The sequence below is a fragment of the Vespa velutina genome, chromosome 4 (assembly GCF_912470025.1).
Source record: "Vespa velutina chromosome 4, iVesVel2.1, whole genome shotgun sequence".
Taxonomy (NCBI): domain Eukaryota; kingdom Metazoa; phylum Arthropoda; class Insecta; order Hymenoptera; family Vespidae; genus Vespa; species Vespa velutina.
In genome coordinates, this window is record NC_062191.1 from 9,987,270 (window position 1) to 10,005,412 (window position 18,143).

The 18,143-nt window shown below is 34.1% G+C and overlaps 1 protein-coding gene and 1 long non-coding RNA gene across 4 annotated transcripts in view; both read left to right on the forward strand.

Moving 5' to 3' along the window:
• LOC124948326 overlaps nucleotides 1–6,242 on the forward strand; it is a 46,501-nt gene extending 40,259 nt beyond the window's left edge. The window contains exon 4 of the long non-coding RNA XR_007100675.1: nucleotides 4,363–6,242. This is a non-coding gene — a long non-coding RNA (uncharacterized LOC124948326). The remainder of the gene's footprint in view (nucleotides 1–4,362) is intronic.
• LOC124948311 (serine-rich adhesin for platelets-like) overlaps nucleotides 1–18,143 on the forward strand; it is a 131,313-nt gene that overhangs the window by 59,305 nt on the left and 53,865 nt on the right. The window lies entirely within an intron of this gene.

The following is an 18,143-nucleotide window of genomic DNA, read 5'->3' on the forward strand; positions in this document are numbered from 1 at the left end:
CACTCGTTCTTCTCCCTTTTGCACATTTAACACTCGTGCTTATTTGTCTCCCACTCTCGCTCGTGATAATTTATTTCTCTTGTCGTCGGTTGCGCGCATAATCGCATAACCGTACGTCTGTATAAAGTATTAGAAGCCCTTTATGTACTGTACATACGTTTACGGTCTTGCCGAGGAAACGACGGGGCTCCTTCATGGAACAATGTCGTTTCGTAACTTCTGCGGAGCTCGCCGACTTTCCGCTTCGCGGAAGAGTCCCGTATGTCTTCCGTTCTTAAGGTAGATGGTACGATTGCTTTTCTAAAACGGAAGATATTCTAAGCAAAATTTCGTGAGAAAATAGTCAAAATTAAGATTAAGATTATTGAAGATTTTCAAGCGAAATATTCTTTTTCATAGAAAAAAAATCTTATTTTATAATATTAATAATTATCGAGATATATCAATTTAATTTTATAGTTGAAGAAGCAAGATGAAATCTCGAAAATCTATGTCTTATATTTTTAAAGATTTTTAAGTGAGATATACGATTGCTTTTCTAAAACGGAAGATATTCTAAGCAAAATTTCGTGAGAAAATAGTCAGTATTAAGATTAAGATTATTGAAGATTTTTAAGTGAGATATTCTTTTTCGTAGAAAAAAAGTCTTATTTTATAATATTAGTAATTAATTATCGAGATACATATATCAATTTAATTTCATATTTGCAGGAGCAAGATAAAATCTTGAGTGTATGAAAAGTTTTCTATCTACATCTTATATTTTTGAAGACTTTTAAGCGAGATATTCCTTTTCACCGAAAAAAAATTTCATTTTACGATATTGCTAATTATCGAGATATCGATCTATTGGGTAGTCCGAAAAATTCATGCAGATTACTTTCCTCTATTTTCAATGAGGCAAAAAAGTCGAAAAAGCAAAAATTGAAATGAATCATTAAAAAAAAAAAAAAAAAAAAAAAAAAAGAAAAAAAAAACATTTATAAAGAGACTCAATCGAATGCAACGTTTTAACATATCTATCCATAAAACTAAACAAGTTTCATTAGATATCGTTGTATTTGTATTTTTACCTATAGAAGTGATTCACTTATTGGACAGTCCAATTTTTTAATACAAACAAAAAGATCGAACAAAAACAAATCCTTTATAAAATTTACGTTTCTAAACTTTCTCAATTTTAGTACGGGGTTCCTCGATTCTAACGAAATTTGTTTTAACCGAAGAGAATGTATGACACGTAACACGATTTTAAAACACGTTTACGGTTTTCCATTGCCGAGACATTTCCTGCGCTTCATTGATATTACCGACGACAAGCTATGACCATTAGAAGTGAGCTCGCGGCCTCGCCTTTGCCCCATTGCGTGGGATTTACGATTACAGAAAAGTTAGTGTTATAACCATAATGTTCACCGGCTGTAGTCGAAGGACTACTTTCTCGAATCTTCTCCCTATTCGCACTTTAAAGAAAGATCTTCGAAGGAAGAGGACCTTCCACGTCTGTTTCTTCACCAATAGGGTAAGACTTTCACTATTTTTACTATGAAAGCGTTAACACCATTTTATATATCTTGTAATTGTTTTTCTTACTTTGCATATGGTTTTGCTTCTTTCTCATTATTATGGCTCTTTCCTATACAGTCCTAAGGGTTGTCACCTTAAACTATAAATATTCTCTTTCTTATTCTTTTATTTCTCTCTCTCTCTCTCTCTCGCTCCCTCCTTCTATTGGTACTTCTCCCCTTCGGGCAAAGTTCGCATCGTCCGGCTGCTTGTAAAATATACATACCTACGTACGACAGCGTTCATGGCGATAATTTAGCCAACATTTTTCCAGGAAAGGTACCCTCGGTTAAAGCGAACTGTATGGAAGATACGAGCGCTTTAATAAAGCAGGTGTCGGTACGTAGTTCTAACATATACGCAAAAGACTCTGGTACGCTTCCAATGCAAAGTGCATTTGGTTTGCCAGTTATGGGTACACAGGTACTTGTACAAGTAACGTTACCAAGAACGAACCACAGGTGAGATACCTTTTTTTTCTATGAATAATTACGAAGGATATAGCGTAAGGACGCATCCCTATTCATCGTCCTTTTTTATCACTCTTATTTTTTTCTTTTCAAGATTCCATTTAATATATGAGATTCATAGGTTAGAGTTTATCACCGGTCTATCCGTCGGACCTCGTTGACCTTAGGAAATGCGTTTCGCACTTTCAACGATGTTCCTGACGTCGAGTGAATACTTTTCGATTACTAATTGCTAACATAACGTTGGCAAGCAAGCCCGAGAGATCTCAAGGTGTTTGATCTTTGAACTCTCATATGTATCATCTTTGTATTCTTTTCATTCCTCAAGTACCTATAGAACATTCGTACAAGAAAGCAATAATCATTTTTTGTAGAGTCATCGAAAGAAGATTGGAGAACGTCTTCTTCGATCAATTGTATATATATATATATTTGTATATACAATTTATGTGTATTATATACTCTTATATACATCTATATTATATATACCTTATATATATTGTATATATATACTTTCATATATACCTATATTATATATACTTTATATATACCTTATATATATATATATATATATATATATATATATATATATATATATACCTTATATATACATTATTATATTTCGTCATTGTACGTTTAGTTATGTTATTACACAAAATTATCTAAAAAACTGTCTAAGCAAATATAAATAGATCTAACATTGAAAATAATAATTTCGCGAGAATGTTGTGTGATGTAAGATTGGAACACGAACTAAGGTCGGGTTAGAATTTTCATATCGAGAAGGTCTAATTGCTCAGAGCTCGTATTTCACGGCTACGCCGGCGGCTTCTTTTCTCTTTCTCTCTCTCTCTCTCTCTCTCTCTCTCTCTCTCTCTCTCTCTCTCTCTCTCTCTCTCTCTCTCTCCGCACGATGTCTCCGTCATCGGTAGACTTTTTGCTATATACTCGCATAAGTACTTACACATATCTTCGTACTTCTTCTCAGCGCTCGGGGAGGCCGACGCGGTGGGCCATATCAATTATGCTTATTGAATATCGTCATTCAGATTAATTATTTGTTCTTTTAACGTATGTTTAGTGCTCTATACTCTTATGAGCATGTGGGTGCGCGCGTGCGCGCATTCACTCTCATGCACCTAACAAGCGAGTATAGTGAGTAAAGTAACGGGTGGGAGCTGTGTTCGCATAAATTCCTTTCACCTTCTCTCCTCCATACTGCGTGAGCAACGATCTTGCGCTCTATACACACGCTCCTTCCCTCGAATCCAATCTTCTTTCTCTCCATATTATAGATCTTGTATCACTCGCCTCACCCCCTTCTTCCCGATCATGAAGATTTTTTCATGAAAAAATTATTCGACATATAATCGACAATCGACATTGACGAGAAAGACTTATCATAAATATAATATATTGCATCAATTATTGTATATTTCTTATTAAATGTGTGATCTATTGGATGGGACTATTATCGTTTTTATTAATTAATGTTCAATGATTTACATACGTAAGTGAATATATATATATATATATATGAATCAAGTGTCCTTGCTCGCGAAAAAGTAACTTCTTCGAAGTTATATTACTAATTTTTTAAAGTTCAGATAAGAAATTGAATTTATTTGTAGGATAGAACGTATCTTAGTCGTTCGTATTATTGTTTAACCTAATATTTTTATCGGATCTTAAAGAATCGAATCGCAGAAAATGTATGAAATGATTAAAAGGTTTACCAGGCCGATCAAAACATCGCCGTCCATTAGCGTTATTCAAACGCATGTCGACGCAAAGAATTGGGAATAGTTCGAACGAGAACGGTCATCATAAATTATGATCTTTTGGCTCGTATATCGAAGGTGTATACCTACCTACCTACCTACCTACCTACCTACCTACCTACCTACCTACTACCTACCGGTTGGTGAATTGCGAGAGACAGTGCTTGTGCTTGTGCTCGTGCTCGTGCTCGTGCTCGTGCTCGGCCGTTCGCAAAAGCGTCTCTTCGAATCACCGCGAGCACCTCTTACGATTCCCTTTCACCTAACGGTTCCCATGCACGATAATATCCGATGCCCGAGGAAGAGGTCTTTCTCTCTCTCTCTCTTTATTTCTCTCTCTCTCTCTCTCTCTCTCTCTCTCTTTATTTCTCTCTCTTTCTTTTATTGTCTGTCTCCGTCTCGCTCTCTTTTACTCGACATGAAAAGCAAAATCGCCGTTCACGACCGTCAGTTTTATTTACTTTTTGAAAGGCAACGGTTCGCAAATGGCCCGGCGACGTTAGATCCCGAAGCTAACTCTTTTCTTCTCCCCTTGACTCTAACAGCTAACAGCTTACATAGGACGGATGCGGCCCGGTGAAAGCTGACCCCGCAAATATTCTCAGGGACGACCCAACGTTGCACCAAGACGCGACTCGCTCCGTGATGCGATTTCTCCGTTTCCCGATCCTTCCCTACCCTCGTAACGATTTCTATGACATTATGTTGGAAAGTTAGAAATTGAATTCAATGTAATCGCGAGCAACTAGGTAAGATTGTATAACTATTGCGATCGTTCTGGACCACCCAATGCGTATGTACTCGTAATGTTATCCATATAAGGAAAAAAAGAAAGAAAAAAGAAAGAAACAAAAAAAAAAGTAAATAAAAAATATGCAAGAAAATGAAATATTTGACTGCCAGGTATCTCGTGTGTTGTAGAAAGAAAGGAAAAAAAAAGAAAAGATAATAAAAGGAATAAAAAGAATAAAAGAAAAAGTGGAGAATTTAAATAAAAACGTCGATTCGATAGACGTTAGATACATAGCTATTCGCCAAGAGTCGAGCCAGTGTCCACTCGATTTTATTTTCAAGTCTCAAAGGTACGCAGACAGATAGAAGGGAGCCTTTAAATACGGTATATAGTAACGTAATCTCTCTAATACAAGGAGCGCGTAAACGCCAGTAATACCGATTCTATCGGATTTTAGTAGATAAAAATTATTAACCGAGTAGTAGGAGCTGTACCAATAGCAACAGCAGCAACAGCAGCAACAACAGCAACAGCAGTAGCAGAATCAGCTGCAGCAGTAGCAGTAGCAGCAGTTCTCGAGTAGCAGCATCAGCATCTTGCTCGTCGGCAAAGATCCCTATTTACAACGTTCAACGATTACAAGTTGTAGCGAGCTACTGAAATACACGACAACATGCGGTCGCTTCCTTTGATATCTACGTACCACTTTAATCCTTTCTGCCTGCTGCGTCTCGATGGGCAAACGCCATTGAAATTAGATAATACGATTCCGCTTAATGTCCTGTGAAAATTCAAGGACCGTCTTTCTATTATAACAAATATATATATGTACATGTATATGTATGTGTATATGTATGTATACATAGGATATCCAATTAATCGACAATAATATATATATATTTTTTTTTAATTAACAAAGTATTTACAATCAATTTCTCTTATGGAATTATAAGTAAATCTCATGACATTATATTATAGCGTGTGAAGTAACTTATAGTGGTTACATTACTTCATTCTATTTATGCCTGAAAATTGTATGTGATTACCGGTATACCGCTATAATTTAATATTAGATTTAGTTAGTATATCTTTTTATAAGATTTAAAGGAGTGTATCTTTTTAATCTATACGTACTAATATCTATGTGAGTCAACTTTAATACTAATAGATTTTGATGCTGTATGTTATATAATTGTAGTATGTGGCAACAGTTATATATGTTGTATGTGTTTGGTGTAGTTTCATATTTCTCAACAATAATATGAAGTTATTAATTTATATACAGATTCGATCGTATAAAAGATAAACATGAAGGAATTTTGGAGATCATTATGAATGAGATTATAGAGAACGAAGTAAATTTTTAGACAGCAACGAGGTTCCAAAGAACAAACTTGAGGCAGGTTGTGGTTCCTATTCGGAATTCATCATACCGTTGGCTTGGTGAAAGTCGAGAGGATGCAACGACAAGCATGGTTCGCAAAGCGGAAGCTTTCTCTCTCTCTCTCTCTCTCTCTCTCTCTCTCTCTCTATCTCTTTCTCGTTCTATCTCTCTCTTTTTCTTTCTTTTTCTCTTTCTTTTACTAGGTGCAAGGTTGTAAAATTGTTGGAGCCGATGCTTTCTTTGCCGGTAGCGCAATGACTGGAAAAAGCTTCCTCTTAGATAATTACTTGCTACTCTATCTTTCTCTTTCTATCTTTTTATTTTTTTTTATCTCTATATGTATATATATATATATATATATATATCTTTCACATTTATCTCTCCCACTCTCTCTCTTTTTCTCTCTCTTTCTTTAACTTATAGTATACTTATATAGATGTATTTTTAAATTTCGACGATCTTTGACAATTGGAATTCATTACATAGTCGAATACTTTTCATAGGATTCAAAATAATACCGTGAATTTTATTCTAATTAAAAAATGATAATAGTTTAATTAGAATTCTAATAAACTATGAGTTGTGCACATCTAGCTTGTAATATTTCCCATTATTACACGTTTGTTTTCTCCATGACTGCTTCTGTATATCATTCATGAATGTATTATGTATTATTAAGGGATGTTGAAAAAATATATTATATTTTTATCACGATAAAACAACAGATGAGTAGAATAAGACTTTTGAATGTCATTGTGTACGATTATGTTTAGGAATGTATAATTTATTATAATTGAATCAATTTTATTAACGTCTTTTGAAAATTCATTATTTTAAGAAAAAATCATCCATTTGCATCGCCATTTATATATATATATATATATATATATATATATATATATATAATATGTATATGAATATTAAGTAAGTGAGAAAAAAATCAATTTACTGTGAGTTCAAGTTTAATTTATCAAATACCTTACGCACGTTAACGCACCGCTACCTTTGGAATTTCTCATTGGCAATGAAATACAACGTGTTTCACCGGTGTTTTCTTCAGTTATTACGGCGACGTCGCCAATAAGAACCTTCAGTGGTAATCGTTCTCAGACGATCATAGATTTCCGAGTGACGAGCTATATTTACGCGCGATATTTTTTGTTTTTTTTTTTATTTTTTTATTTTTTGTATATATATATATATATATAATTTTTTTCTCCTTAAATATTCCTTCTTTCCAACGTAAACCCATTGGGTACGTAGCGCGTAAGAAACTACACGAACGTTTCTCATTAACGCACTTAAACAGGTGTCGTTGGTCATTAAAGAAACCTTCGAACGATCTTTTAAGGTAAACGAAACGTATCTGTTTGCACTTCCATATTCCCCATTAACGCCGATCCGTCAAGGTTCTCTCTTTCTTTAATGTAAGTGCGTAACTTCATGATCCAAAGTACGCGACTACTTACACTAATGCTCTTTGCATACCAATTCCGAAGCTATTGTAAATAATGATATACCTACATATGTCGAACATTACATCTGATGAATCGACGATCGGCGTAATCGGCGATTATTGAAATTTGTCTATTTCAATAATTATAGGATGTATCAATTAGAAAATTTATCTATTTCAATAATTACAAGGCGTATTAAAATATGACAGTTCGATTTGCCTTTAAACCTTTGAAAATGTAAATACGGGTACTTAGGTTGGTAGCACGAACTTGGTTACCTCTTGGTTACCAAGAAGTTACGCGGCATGTTCGACGCTTTCAAATGCATTCAAGGTGCGTCATATCGACGCATAAAGTATCGGACGTTACGATGACCAAGCTGGAACTCCCAGGAGCTCGGTTCATGACGTTAAACGTAAGACGTAAGTATGAACGTCCATATATATTTTGTCGTACGATTTGTTATAACCGTTTCTAAATAACAGGATAAAAGCTAGTTTAAAAGCTCGTATCGTATAATCGATTACTTATTAGTATTTAGAAAAGAGATCCGTTTATTTCGACGAGATCAAAATTTAACGTTGTCCGTCAAATTGCTATTATTGTTCTCGTTCACCCACGCCATAAGTATCTGAGTACCTTCCTTTTCGTTCTTTTTCTCTTTCTCTTTCTTTTTCGAGTGTACGCGCATCACCGGAAACATACCGCCCCCGCATCACCCGAGCAACATGTTAAAAAGTTAATACATACGAGAGTAACCGATCGAGAGCTCGTATAAGAAGTGAAACCTACGCGTGTGACGCACGTGCGCTCTTACTCGTCGTGCTCATCGAAAACAATTTCTTTCTTCTTTTAATGAAGTACATAATGAAAACAATAATGTAATGATACCTTTTTGATACTTCAATTTGTTATTTTTAATATCACATGATCATAGAAATTTCATTGAACTAATATATATATTTATTTATATTTATATATATAATATTAATATATATAATATAATATAATATTATGTATATATAAAATTAATATATATATATATATATATATATATATATATATACATTTGTAGAAATAATCGAGCCAAGTAACTGTACATTGAATTAATTAATATCAAAAGGAGTTTGGTAGAGAGAAAGTCAAGAAACTTTACTAACAAAAAAAAATAACTCTTATCAGTGTTATCTATTTTTATGGTTTTACAATACGGAAGGTTATTCAGCTCGTGGGATCGTCCTTTCTCCGTGGATTTGAAGTTACCATAGGTATAACAAGCACGTTCAATAGATTCAGGATTCGTGTCGAGTATACGAGCAAGCAATGGATTCTGATCGTAATTAAAAAAGAAAAGTCGATAAAATCATTGGAACGTAGCAAGCTTTGAATTGGTACCCTTGGTAGTTCGTGTTATCTAATATAAAACAATTTTAATAGCTACACTCGTTTCTAAAATAAATAAGCGGAACATTTTATTTCTTTGCGATCGTAGATAAAATCCTGGTATACGACAAATCATATCGACAACACTGAACACGGTATCTCTATGTATTCACCTCCTACGCTTTTATTCGAACCTCCTTTCCGATCGTCTTGCCATTGGTCAAGTTAAAAAATTCTCTTCTCTCTCTCTCTCTCACAATCTATCTTTCAATATAACGATTAATTAACCATTTGTTTACACTGATCGTATTAGTTTATATCGAACGTAAACAAATCGAGGTCGGCTAGTTATCATATTTTCTCCTTCACATGTTATATAAATTATATCAACCGAAGGTTGTCGACTATGTGCTAATGTGAGTATATGTTATCTTAAGTTTATTTCTTAATATATTTAAGACAAATATAGAAACTAAACTTTCTTTAGAAAAGTAAAAAAGGCGAGGCACAAAATCATTCGTGTAATAAATTCGTGATCACATTTAGCTGTACCAGTTAAGAATAATAATCATCGACGATCAAGTTGACTAAGTTTCCAAAAGGTCAGTAGCATATTATGTCCTTGATATCGATCGGATCGATTAAAAGTAATTAAAATTCTTAGCACGTTTTATCGTTTCGTAATCGTTTATTTATCGAAATAGTCAGTAGGTTAATCAATTGAATTTTATATCTCGCGAAATGTATACAAATGTATCTTTTTTTTTTTTGACAAGATCGAGTTCGTTTTCTTTTTATTTATAATTTTTATCCATAATTATTTCACAATGCAAAACGTAAGATAAGATGTCCATGAAAGATATAAAACAACGATGACGATGACGACGAATTTCGAGATCATGAAAGAGGGATGATAATCGAATTAATAGAAAAAGAAAGAAAAAAAAAACTTTCGAACGTTATATAGGACATTATACAGGACGAATTTCAAGATTATAGAAGAGATTTTCTATTAGCTCGATGATGAAAAAAAAAAAAAAAAAAAAAAAAAAAGAAAAAATAAAACTTAACGAACGTTATACAGGACGTTTAATAGTTGAATCGATCGATGGAAAAATGTTATCAAAATCTTTGATACAAAAGATAAGACGAAAAAGATGGTTGAAGTAAATTGAATGCTCACGGGTGAGTAATCGCGAGTTAGAAAATATACTAAGAAGGTTGCTGATCGTCGGAGGGGTGAAAAAGGTCTTGGGCGTGAACTCTATGGAGAGATAGGAGACTAGAAAGACGAGGATCGACGAGAGGGAGGAAAAAGGAGGGTCGTAGATCATACGGTGAGGCGGGAGCCACATAAAAGAGAGAAAGAGAGAGAAAGAGAGAGAGAGAGAGAGAGAGAGAGAGAGAGAGAAAGAAGAAACCAAGAGGGGGTAGACGTGGAAGAAGGAAGCCATGGAAAATAAGAGAAGCCGCATGGTTCAGCCTCGCTGGAATTTATTAGCGATCGTACATATAGATACACTGGCACATCGCAATAACACTTCTTCTAACAGGTTTTCTTGCCTTCGATAAAATCGTCGTAGGTCTCGTTGCGCTTTTTGCAACGCCCTGTACACACCTGCCCGTCACGCTCCTACCATCCCAAGATTCTCTTAATAACGCCGCTAATGGCGTCGAAAATTCTTTTTCCTCGCGGTGAAAATTAGGTTCACCTTCGGTTCTTCTCTTCATAAGTACTCAGTAATTTGCAATCAAGTGGAATTTTTTTTCTCTCTTTTTTCTTTCTTTTTTCTTTTTTTCCTTTACTTCTTCTTGAAGAGGATCCTTCAAGATCATCGATGTCCTTCGAGGGACGTCGTGAAGTGATACTTAAGTATGTATATATATATATATTATATATGTGAATGTACTTACGTCTTACCTTCTTCTTCATTTCTTTTCTTTTTTTCTTTTTCTACTTCTCTCTCTCTCTCTCTCTCTCTCTCTCTCTCTCTCTCTCTCTCGCTCTAAACATTCTCCGATAAAATCTTTGATAGAAAATGTCTAGATTGATAGCTTATCTCGTAGCTTATCTCTATATTAGTACTCCAGACTGATCAGAACTTTTTGAAAGATCCAACCGATGTTTTATTCAACTAGAATACATTTCCTTCGCGTGCAGTTACTATCAATGCACATTGCCATAATTCGAGTTGAACGGAGCCGAGTTTTAAATTTAACTCGTTCTAACGAGACATTACTTGGAGTTTTCACGTCCGAACGTTGACTGTGCCAAGAGACGAACATTTTCTTGGAGCGAACATTTTTTATAATTATTATGCGCAAGGTCGTCTCTTAAAGCGTTTAACAACGATATAAAAGGGAGGGACGTCGTGAACGAGGTCAGAGTCGTCGCCATCTTTGTCGTCTTCGACTTCTTCGTCGTCGTCGTCGTCGTCGTCATTGTCGTCGATCTCTCGTTCATTGTTTCGCGTACTTAGTTTTTCTTTATACGTGCGATCAACTTGCCTTTTCTTTTTTCTTTTCTCTTTTCTTTTCTTTTTTTTTCTTTTCTTTCCTTTTGCCGCAGCTAGGAGGTTGATAATTATTATCGAATCGCCAAAGAGAAGGATGACTTGTGAGGTCAAATCGAAGGACTCTTAGTACAGCAAAGGAGATATAGCGTTAGCGAAGCAAAGAGATTCGATAAAGATATATCCGGTCGTTGCCTTATCGATACGTCCTTCGAAATAATCGAACTCACCATCGACCTTTTATTCTCCTCGTTCACACTTTCCACGCTTCGGGGGACTTCGAGGAAAGAAATTCTCCAGTGAAAAATGAAAAGACTATCTTTCGTTATAGCTAAGGTATTTAGTTATTTTACAAGTTAGAGAAATGAAATAAAAAAAAAAAAAAAAAAAAAAAAGAGAAAAAAGGAAAGGAAAAAAGGAAGAAAGTCATTTTTATTTCTCACAAGATTTCGTCTCGTAGCATCGAATTGATTAGTAGTAAGAAATTATTCTCGATCAGAGGCATTAAGAATGACAGTCGTCTATTTTCTTGCATTAGTTGTTCTCAAGAATATTGTCAAATTTTGAATTGATTACAGGAGCAACTTTGACAATTTTCACTATCAGATGATTGTTAGTATATTCATCGAGTAGTTTATTATCAGATAAAATTCTCAGTGTTTAATGGAAATTCGTCTATGTTCCTTTTCCTTGTCTGTTCTTCTATTTCTTTTGGGATAAGTGCGAAATAACGACTATAGTTGAATTTACTTCATATATTGTTATTATTATTAATTCGAAAGTCTGTCTCATATTTTCTTTGCAGTCATTTTCATGCTACTAATCTCAGAATACGAAATTGATTCGTATTTTTGAGAGCTCTTTGATAGTAAAATTTTTTTTATTTATGTTTAAGAACATGTCACGATGTAATTGCTCTCAGGTAGTTGAATCATGCTCTCAGATAGTTGAATGATACTCTCAGATAGTTGAACCATACTCTCAGATAGTTACTCTTAAATGCAATATCCACTAGCAAGAAATACTCTCGCGATAATTTTACTCTCAAATAGATAACTGACTAAACTGATTCATATTTTTGAGAGAATTCTCCGATAGTAATATTCTTCTCTCTCCATTTGAGAATATTCCAAGACGTATTTTTATTTGCTCTTAGATAGTTGAATCATGCTCTCAGATAATTGAACCATTCTCTCAGATAATTTAACCATTCTCTCAGATAATAAAACCATATTCTCAGATAGTTGAACTATGTTCTTAAATAATTATTTTTAGAAGTATTATCCGCTAGTAAGAAATACTTTCAATGATTATACTTTCAAATGGACTTTAAGATTTGTTTTTTATATTCGATAAAATGTCTCACCTCTACTCTCAAGAGACTTTTATCTACACGAAAGTATTTCACGAGAAAGAAAAAAGAAAACAGAAAAAGAAACAGAAAAGTGAAACAGAAAAAAGATAAAAAGAAAAAGAGGGAAAAAAAAAGAGATCGTTATAAGACGTTCACCCGGCGTAAAATTTTGTGCTAAGAAAAACATTGAAAGAGATTTATAGTACATATACTCACACACACATACACGTTGCCCGTTCTAAAAGAAAGCGCATGTTACTTCCTTTTAAAATATTATATCCGCTCTGAAATTATGTTTAGCGACAAGACAATCGTATATCTAAGTAGTTACAGTTATTTCTATCCTGCTTGAAAATTGTTCTATTCATTCCGCATCATATCATTTGTGCTTACGCTCTTTAATTAACGACGATATCTCGCCGCTAATAACCTTGCTTTTCTCCGTTAGAAATAATTTTATTTAAGCTAATTATGAGGTTACATATCGGCGCCTAAGAATTGATAGCATTTAAGAAAATTATTGAGAATTCTTTTTTTGCAAAAAAGGTAATAAAATAAAATTGAAAAATCAATTATTTCACCTTGTTTCTTGATATATTATTTATATAAAAAATTTTTATATATTCAATTCTATTACAATTTACAGTCGTGTCGATCTTAACTTCCAGTGTAGAAACACAAAATTATTAAAATTCCAGTACTGTCTTGTAAAATAATGTTGCATTAAAAATTGGATCGTTATTTTTTTTTTAAATTTTATTTTTTTACCTTTTCCCAATAAATTTAGAAGTTTAAATTTGAAACGAAAAATTGTCACTCCTCTTTTTTCCAAATTTTAATTTTGGACATTATTTTACAAAACAATACTACAATTTTAATAATTTTGTGTTTCTACAGAAAAATTTCGTACAAGCGCTTGACACGGTTGCAAATTACATAGCTTGTATGTAATCAAGTTGAATGGACAAAATTTTTTTTATACAAATAAAATGTCAGTAACAACTAATAACGTCGAATTATTAATTTTCCAATTTATTTTATTTCCTTGCTGAAAAAAAATTTCCAAAATATATCAATTTCTCGGTGACAGGAAACGTACTTACTTAAGCAAAGATATTTGTATTGTACGTTTGTAAATAATATACAAAACATTTTTTTACAAGTTTTAGAACGAAAAAAGAACATTAAATGTTCAAATCAAATTTTGATTCTTCTCGAATGGAAACTTTTCATTCATCCACATCGATCGAGGATTGTCGTTTGTTTTTTAATGAAAATCGGTTTGCCGTTTGATTTATGAGGATGCAGAAGAGAACCAGAGCTATGTAGCTCCATAGCTCCGTTTGCGTCGTTAACGACTAATCGAACGGAACCACAGGGTATTCATGCTTCATCGTTACTCTCACAGGAGATTGAAATGGTCCGTACGAACTGGAGGATGACTGATGTTAGTGAAGCGAAACCGATCGTAATTATGTTAAAATTGGATCGAACGAGAATCGATCTTTTTTTATTTTTGTTGTACCGCGAAAGATACATTTTATAGCAGGTATTAGCGATTCTCTTAGTATTAATATAAATTGCAATGGGATACGTAGGAAAATATAGATGAAAGATTAGAAGAAAATCGAACGCCGGTATATAAAGAAAGGATTTCTTTAAACTCGGAATAAATTCCCCCGTGGAGCAACTTGTACTGGAATTGACAACAAAGTTCGTGACTATTAAACGGTGATAGATCACTCGGCGAGTAAGTATCAATACGGCCTCTTACCAGTATCTCTGTTTCTCTCTCTCTCTCTCTCTCTCTCTCTCTCTCTCTCTCTCTGTTTCTCTTTCTCTCTCCCTCTCTTTCTCTTTCTCTCTCTGTCACGACGAGGAACAAGTACCACGACTTGTATCGTGTGCGAGCTATTGGAAGCTCGGTTTTCGTCGTTTATTCGATCGCCCATAAGTCCTTCGACAAGGTGCGTTCCATTCGTAAAAGAAATCTCGTTTAATATTTATTACTCGGTAATAATAATATTTTTAATTTATAAAAAGAAATCTTTAATATTTATAATCGATGATGATAATAATTATTACCGAGACAATATTAACTTTATTCAATATTATTAAACAAATAATATATGTACGTATTTTGCTTTGAATTATTTTAAATAAAATGATAAGATCATGAGTAAATCGTAAATTACGTTAAATACTTTATGGTCGAAAAATAGAACGGCTATATAGAAAATTTCTTCTTAATGGCTACGAAACTGGTTAATCCTGAATTAATCGTGAGTTTGAATCGCAAGACCGACTTCACTGCCAGATGAGTGGCGACTCTCGCGATTTCCGTTAATGGCGAATCATCCAATTAGAAGGTTCGAAGATAACGAAAGGCCCCGTTTAACTCCCGACAGAAGACGGATTGGATTCTCTGATTTTAGGTACCACGTATTCCAAGTAGTAAACGTGAGATTATCAGAACTTTTCTGTTGGAGCGTTTAACGCACGGTATACCCTTCGAGGAAGCTAACGAGCATCGAACGAAGTCCTTAATTGCGGTTAAAGAGTTGCGTGCGTTCATGGTAACCTTGAAAGCTTGGAACGCGACAGCACGTTTTCTCTTTTAAATTCGAAGAAGACTTGAAACTAAATTAGCGATCTTTCCTAGGTCTTTTTTTATTTGTCGTTGCTCTAGTTTCTCTTTTTTTTTTCTTTTTCTTTTCTTTTTTCCTATTTACTTTCGAACCGAGATGATCGTTGGATTTCCCAGTTATGGTTTGAGGAAGAGCGAATGAAAGAACGTGCACTCGATATCAGTTCATCTCCTTTTAATCACGAGCTCGCGTTCGGCCTCCAAAGCTGGCCCAGTCGTGCTAGAAAGTGAACGAGATAAATAAAAGATGAGAGAGAGAGAGAGAGAAAAAAAGTGAGAGTGAGAGAGAGCGAGAGAGAGAGAGAGAGAGAGAGAGAGAAAGTAAGAGTGAGAGAGAGAAAAAAAGAGAGAGAGAGGGAGGGAAGGTTGAAAAGAAGGAGAGAAAGAACCACGACTCGACTCATCCGTTGCACAATGCACCATCATTTGTCTTGGCAAGTTCGTTTATTTGGCGCTTATTAATTTCAACAACGAGGCAACCTGTGCGAAAGGCACACAGCATGATAAAACGTTCCACCAAGGAACGTCCGGAACGCTTGTATTTTGCTTTTGGCCCGATCATATTGCCTCTTTTACCAACACTAAAACGCTAATACTTTCCTTGGTTGCAGTAGAGACAACGACCGCCCACGTATTGAAATTGTTCCTTCGTAGTTCGAGATAAGAATTATTTTAAGTTATCCTTGCTGACGATAATAAATGACAAATTTATTTTACGAAACAGGATGAGATTAAACGATCAACGAACTTTACTTGCAAGTAGTAATGATCATGAGTGATTGATGAGTTTTGGAGGAATACATTGCCAAGTTCGAATCTCGCAAGAAAGGAAGATGAAAAGAAAGAGAGAGAGAGAGAGAGAGAGAGGGAGAGAGAGAGAGAGAGATAGAGAGAAAGAAAGAGAGAGAGAGAGAGAGAAGAAAAAAAGAAAAGAAAAAAGATTCGCGGACCTGTCTGCTTGTTATTGATGATAGAATTCTTTGAACTTTAAAGCGTATGATCAAATTTACCGTTCTTCATTAGTCACTCGCTAAGTACTTACTCGTGTTGTATTCGTTGGAATAATCGTAGAGTTGAGTTCAAATCAAAGGTCCAGACTCTTTCTTATTCTCGGACATTGCCTTCGTACACCTGCTCGTTATTTCCTCTCCGTTTCTTTGCAAGCAACAATGGCGTCATACACCGACCCTTCCATTTCTCCCCGATCATCCTGTACCAGTCTTTTATTTATCTCTTTTTTCTTTTGTTTCTTTTGTTTCTTTTTCTTTTGTAACTTTTTGTTTCCTTTTTTTCTCTTTTGTTCTTTTTATTCTTATTTGTTCTTTTTTTTTTTTTTTTCTTTTTTCTTTTTCTTGTACTTCGATCTCGAGAACGTTTCTCTCTCGTTGGGGTTCTTGGAGCGAAAGAACACGTTAACGAAGGGGCCCGATTAAAGGGCTCAGCAAAGAAAAATGTCCTGCCTTGAGGGCCATTATTTGATACTTCGTTATCCTTCCCTCTCTCTCTCTCTCTCTCTCATTTTTTTTCTTTCTTTTTCTTTACTTCTTCGAATACAATTAGCTATGAATTTGGAAACATGCAGAGAAATGAATTTATACAGAATTCGATTTATCTCGAATTAAGTATTTCTTTAAGTATTTATTTAACATTCTCGGTGTCGAAAAATTGATTTAGGAAATTAAAAATTTTTTTTTTTTTCAAGAGGAGAGTAATATAAATTTAAAGGATCAATAATACCACGTTGTTCTTTAATGTTTTGTTTATATACAAACATTTTGTACATATTCAATTTTGTTACGTATAGACTGAATAATCTGCAGCTGCGTCGATCTTTGCACGAAAATTCAAATCTTAATTTCTTGCGTAGAAACGCAAAATTATTAAGATTCTAGTACTGTAAAATAATGTGAAATAATGTTAATTAATATTGACTCGTTTTTTCTTTAGTTTTAATTTTTAATATTTTTTCAATAATTTTGAAAGTCTATATCTTAGACGAAAAATTGACAATTTTTTTTTTTCAAAATGGCCTAATTTTCTTATTTCTCACCAAATTTGAAAATTGGTTACAAGCTTTAGTTCCAAACTAAGGTTACTCAGCTTCAACATTATTTTACGAGACAATAATTTTAATAATTTGTATTACTATAGGAAATTAGGGTGCTGAATTTTCATACCACTTGTACCATTTCGAGCCCACATGTTATCGAATCAAAGGGAAAAAATTTTGTTATATAAATAAAACGACAATTATCAACGTCGAATAATCGATTTTAAAATTTATTTTACTCCATTTTTGAAAAAAAAAGAAAAAGAAAACAAAAGAAATTTCCAAAATACGTCAATTTTTTAACATCAAGAACCTCAATAATCTTTTAAGTGCATAGATATATATATATATAATAGGTAGATATGTATGTATCTATTTTCCTGTTGGAAGTTGCGTACAAAGTTACGACGTCTCTCTCCGCGGGTAAGCCGAGTCGAGTGAAACGTTCAGCCAGATTATTATTCAATAACGATCCAACAGAAACGACGTCGTTCGCTCCTACGAACGATAACTGCAAAGGTAAAACGATGCGTGTCTTCAAAAGGGACACGTACCAAAAATGTGATCAAAGTATTCGCTCGTGCTGAGCTATAGTATTATACAGCTTTGTAAAGGTAACTCTAGTGAGCCTTTAGATAATCCTCGCAGGTGGTTAGGGCACAGTTACCACATAGATACGTTATCGCTTTTTCACCTGCTATCAAGTGTCAACGTTTAATCCCGTGACACATGGAGCAAGGGCTACTTGATATTTTCTTTTCCTTGTCTTTTTTCTCCCTCTTTTTTTTTTCCTATAAACTTTCCC